The sequence below is a fragment of the Pygoscelis adeliae genome, unplaced genomic scaffold, assembly GCF_000699105.1.
Source record: "Pygoscelis adeliae isolate BGI_AS28 unplaced genomic scaffold, ASM69910v1 Scaffold436, whole genome shotgun sequence".
NCBI classification, from domain to species: domain Eukaryota; kingdom Metazoa; phylum Chordata; class Aves; order Sphenisciformes; family Spheniscidae; genus Pygoscelis; species Pygoscelis adeliae.
Genome location: NW_008825051.1, coordinates 1,634,248 through 1,640,134, shown reverse-complemented (window position 1 = coordinate 1,640,134; position 5,887 = coordinate 1,634,248). Strand labels below are relative to the sequence as shown.

General features: G+C 43.6%; 1 protein-coding gene across 1 annotated transcript in view; it reads right to left on the bottom strand.

Annotated features, from left to right (window-relative positions):
• Positions 1–5,887, bottom strand: part of LOC103918964 — a 213,847-nt gene that overhangs the window by 102,374 nt on the left and 105,586 nt on the right. The gene's annotated exons all lie outside the window — the stretch shown is intronic.

The window sequence follows — 5,887 nt, the reverse complement described above, 5'->3', positions numbered from 1 at the left end:
GGTTCCTCCGCTGAGCCGGGAGCCCTTTGCCCCCAGCCCCTCTCCCGGCCTCGGCGCTCGTCCCCCCGCTGCGCCGCCGAGCCTGCGCTCGTAAATTAACAAACTGCAAATACAACATTAAATAATGGCAAATGCATACTAACAAACAAACAAATAAATATTTCCAGTGCTTTATTAATAGAATTTTGACAGCTTCATTAGGTTGGTGAAATTTCAAGATACTTAATGAAATAATGCTTCATCCCTTGGCTTGTGATATAAATTCTAATGAAATGCACAATTCCAATTCATCATCAACAAACTGTGATGCTCTGCTCAGAAGGCACTATCATACTGCCAAGGTTTTTATTTCCCTGACATTATGATCTTAACAATTTTATTTTAACAGTTAGAATGGTAGCACCTAATAAGTTAAACAGCAGAATAAAAGATCCCTCTAGAAGGAAAAAAGTATATGTTTAGGTGGAAGAGACTTCAGAACAGATTATGGGTTGTTTTATATTCTAAATATGACACACTAATATCTACTTATTTAACACTATAATTTTTTTAAAGTTCCTTTCACTGAAAGATGATCTTTATTTCTCTGAAAATTGCCTAGTGGAATCCCCACTTGTGCAAATGATAAGTGACTGCCGCATACCAAGAGCTAAATGCTCCAGAGCTCAATGGAGCTGCCCTTAAATGAACAAAGTAAATGGAAAAAAATTAAGTAGAATTAATATTATTAAAGATAATAATATAAATTATTAGTAGTATGCTATTAAGGTCAGATTAATCCCACTAGAATTCAATTGGAATAATACATGCAATTTATGCAATCACAAATGTTTTAACATTTAAATTACCTTTTTGGCATTCTGGAAACCTGTATTTTACATTCCAGAGCAAGGCAAGCACTTCCCCGTACCAAGACCAGAGACCCCCCCCGGACCCGCTCTCCTCCCGGAGGAGGCTGCTCCCCGGCCGGGGGGCGAGCACCCCCAAGCCCGGGTCAGGCAGGGAGCAGTGCCAGCAGCACCCGTGCAGCACAGAGTGGCTCTCTGCCCCCTCTAGGGGCTAAATTACGAATCGAGGTCTGAAATTCAGCCGCAGCCTCTGACCCAAAGCTGGTCCCTTGCCCTTGGATGCTGAGATTTGCACCCCTTGGCTCCGGGTCTGGGGTACCCAAGGGATGTGGGCTCTCCCGCCTCTGCAGCACTACGAATGATTGGTTCAGAAATCATAACGAGTATTTATAAACCTGTATGCGTGGCTTAGCCCACGGAGGATGACATGCAATGTGTTTGCAGGGATCACACTGGCCCATGGCCGGGAAGCTTCAGTCTCAGCATCTCTGCCCCCGTGTTTGTACTGGGGACCCCTGCCGGGGGTGTTTAAAAGGTGTGTAGATGTGGCCCTTAGGGACATGGTTTAGCGGTGGACTTGGCAGGGTTAGGTCAATGGTTGGACTCGATGTTCTTAAAGGTCTGTTCCCACCTAAATGATTCTATGAGTCTATGAAAAAGGCATGACTCCAAAAAACAAGCATCTGATCGGTTTGCACAAGTGGGGATCAGCGTGTCTCGGTATTTGCTAAAAAGTCAGGCCCATGTTGCATAACACAGTTGCTGTCTTTGGGGGGGCACCAAAAGCTCAAGGGCCCCAAAGCTGCTGGTTTGAAAACCTCCCTCCAAGCAGGGAGGTCCATCAGGCGCGGGAGACCCATCCCCACAGCTCCAAGGTGTGCAGCATTGCTACCAGCTCCCCCTGCAGTGAGTGGAACTGAAACCTGCTCTGAAATGCTTTGGATTTATTTGGATTATCCAAGAGATGAACAGCTTGGCAAAAATCAGCAACTTTAAATTTTACTAAATACAGCTGATTTCTGAAACAGTTCTTTCCTCCTTTACCACTTGTTGGAAAGACTGGAGGCTCTTTCAGACAGGGACCATCTTATTTGATGTTTGTGCAAAGGCTGGCAAGGAAGCCCTGTTCCCAAGGGGGATCTCCTGATACTGTAGAAATGCAAACAATAAATAAGACTAGTAAAATTTTAAATCAAATGGAGTTTTGTGGCTGTCTGTGGGCGCAGGATCCACCTTCACCCGTTTGCAGCAGGATAATTGCACAATCACCATAGTGGGACGGTGACACAGTTGTGGGCTTACAGATTGAATCCAGTTCCAACCATTTCGCAAGCTCCTTGTGTGCCTAGGGGCTGGCGTCTCATCCTGGGTCTGCGCAGGAACACCATTAAAAACACCTGTAAGGCCCCTGTACCTCATCACCGTCCCACCCTCTACCCATAGTACGGGGTGTGGGAGCCGGTGTAGCTCAGGGACGAGGCCAGTGTCCATGGCTGTAGTAGCACGGGGGTCAGTACAGGGTGGAAAACCTGGTCGCAAGCTCAGGTAGCCACTTGGGCATGGACACAGTGTCACGGCTGTGGCTTCACTGGGAGTGGGACCCACCCTACTTGTAGACAAACCCCCTGTTTCATCTGTATGAGCTGTAGTGGAGACCTACGCCGATCCTGTTCTCTACTTCATTGCTTCTTGCAAGGATAAGTATATCAGAGACTGCAAGGGGTTCAGCTATTTTAATAATGGTGCTTATACGAATAATCTTGGGTTTAGATTGAAAATAATCATAATTTTGTCTGCTTTTTACAAAATGTTCTGCAACAGCAGGCCATAAGCCAGCAGCTGTCCCTAGATAAAATCTATACAAAGTAAGACAGGGCAATTTGCCATAATTTTTAAAGACGTGGTTTTTAAATACTGTAAGTACAATGACAGAGGACAAGCTCAGGAAAAGCGGAAATCTGTGGCATGGTTCACAGCCATGACCGAAGGGTGGGAAATGCCCTATTTCAGAGACTCCAGGCAACGTGCAATGTACCATTTGCAACACTGCCCTAAAGCCCTCAAAGGAAAATGTCTTTTGTAGACTCTCTAAATTTAAGCTTCTTCCAATGCCCCGAGGAGCTTATGAGCTGCTTGACCAAGATAATGACACTCTGACATTTTTGGATCTTCTCTGTGTCACTGTTATTAATTTTATGATCTAATTTTATCATTTTTATAATCTTTTTCAAGTAGTCAGTATATACCACAATTAGGGTTCTTTTTCTTGTTGATAATAACAGCTCCTATTATCTATAACTCATCAGCTAGATTTTTCTTTAATGCATTTGGCTTCCCTTATCAATTTTCTACCACTCAGAAATGTTAAATTATCTTGACAACTAGTTTTTCCTTTTTTTCCCATTCTTTATATGCTGTTTCTTTTTCTAATTGCTGCTTTCATTTTCACCTAGAAAGACCTCAAAATCAAACACCATTCTTTTAAAATTATAGTGGAAATAAAACTTTTTAGCCAGGTTGTGAACTTTTAGTAGGAACTTTTCATTTTTCACTCATTTACTTATGTGTTTATTTTTCTTCCCAGTGAGTTTCACTCATCTCTTTGTTCAGCTTCACGGATCCAGGGAAAAGCTCCAGGTATATATTACTGGTTGGGACTGTCTTTTATTATCCCATAATTAATGTAATCAGGTCATGATCACCGGTCTCTAGGCAACCACCGATTTCTAGTTCAGTGATCAATTCATCTTTATCCATCATAATAAGATCTAAAACAGAATTACCTCGCGTTAGGTGCCATCCCTTTTGTGTTAGAAAATTATCATATATAATTTTTAGAGATGCCACTGATGTTTTATTACTGCCTGCAGGAGGTCTCCAGCATTCACCTCCCATAATAACGTCCCGCAGAAAAGGGCAAGTTTTCTTTTGACACCCTACAGACGGGTGCACCCAGCATGGGATATGATGGCATGTACCAGCCCGCAAACAGCCTTTTCCAGCAATGATGTTAGTTAACACATTGCACCTTGCACATGTTACCGCTTATCGAAATAGTGAGAATTGCCACTTCCTCTCATTTATGGCCAGATAAGGTATCACAACTATTTCTTCTCTTTACATTCCTTCTTATCTTGCTTCAATATGCTCATGACCCCCTGAATGTCTTCTTATGAAGAAGATCCTCCAGCCCTTCATGAGAGCCTCCAACTCATCCATCCCCCTCATTGTGCAATGCCAGGCAAGCACAAATCTGTGGGCATGAATGGAAGAGCTTCAGAATTGTGTCTCCACCAGAATAATGGAGGGAATCCCATCCAGCCCACCTGTAATGTGTTAAGTTATAAAGATGTTTTGAAATATTTTTGTTCAGTTAGGGTATTTCAAAATTTTGAGAAGCGTAATGAAAACTGGTGATTTAAAAAATCAATCTTATTGAATACAACTGACTTTTAAATCAACATTGTCATTGTATTTCTGTCCATTATTATTTCCTCTTGGTTGGTTTTAGACTGAAAAAAGCCTGACTGTCTTTAGTCTCTGGAGCTGAGATTGTATCTTATATCTGTGTAGGTCCTGGGAAAGAAGTCCTGGTCCTGTTTGGCATATTTAAATGGTGTTGTAAGTGAAATGGTAAATAAATCTGTAATTATAATACTCAGTTTCACAGGGAGTCCTTTGTTATCAGCAGAACCAGGGCTGGAATAGAGCTGGTATCTCCCGCAGTCTTGAAGGCTAGGGTAAATCCGCTGAAGCTTTCTGTCCTAATGTGGACAGGAACACGTAATCCCGGGAGGCGAGGAGCAGCTGAGCTCATCTGGGCTCTCCAGCTTCCAGAAGGTGGGTCCTCCAAGGCCGGTGGAAACCGACATGCAGAACATCTGTCCTGGATGTCCAAAGAGTTGACATGAACACGTCACCCACTTCCACTCATGGCAAATATTGCACCGTGTCTTGGCAGCCCTGTGGCAGGGCGTGTGGGGCCATCCCTCGCTCCATTGCTGGTAGACGTCATGGTGGGTCCTGTGTCCCTTCCAGGGGCAGAGTAAGAGGTGGGTCTCTGCCCTCGAGCATCGCTCTGTCTCAGCGTCCCACCGTCAAATGGAAATACTAAAAATCAGCCTCTTGTGTGGGACTCTGCAAGGAAATATTTTCAAGACTGTGTCAGACTGCCTGAGCAGAGGGACAGAAAGATAGCTAGATGAAAAATAATTAGAATAATTTTTTGCAAATCAATAACTGTCTGAAACAGCAATCAATTAACCTGGAGACATTTCAAAATGAGACCTATACTGACTGGGCAACTGAGGTCCAAATGATGACTTAAAATTTGCCCTGGATAACCTTAAATTGCCCTTCATCCTAGGTCCACCACAGTCAGCAGCCAACCCTGAATCACCAACGGCCCCAGTTTCAGAGGTGGCCAACTCTGGGAAGAAGAGGGCTTCCTCTTGTTCAGGGCTGTCCCAGGTCTGTCATTGCAGTGGAGTGATTGGAAACACCCCTACAAAGAAATCAAGAGACATATGGAGAGAAGCACATCTTGCAGGGTGAGGACTTGCCTCCTTGTTCAACAGAAGGAATCCTGGAAGGAAATTTTAGGGCATTTGGATTTGTAGACCCTAAACAGGGTGAAGCTGGATCATGTCTACTGCAAAATAGAGTTGTTTTTATGGGCTCCTGGAGGCAGATCACCTCGCACAGAGCCCTGGAAAATTGGCTGTTCTATTTTTGGACTCTAGCATGTTTCTAGGAAGGGCTGAATAAAACTAAGGGCTGTTTTCTTAGATGAAATAAAAAAAAGATTTCACAAGTGTGACCTTCTATGGACTGACTACATGAAAACTGCAAAACCAGCTTTTAAAATGTTCAGCAAGCTTTTTATAAAGTCTCTGCTGCATACCCTACTGGGCATCAAAAGCAGTAAAAAATGGAAGAAGCCCAACAGTTGACCTAAGGCAGAGGCTATGTTGAGACATCCCTTTTGCTGCTGCAAATTCTTAGCCCACTTTCCGCAGTCGCTTAGGTTTTTTTCGGTC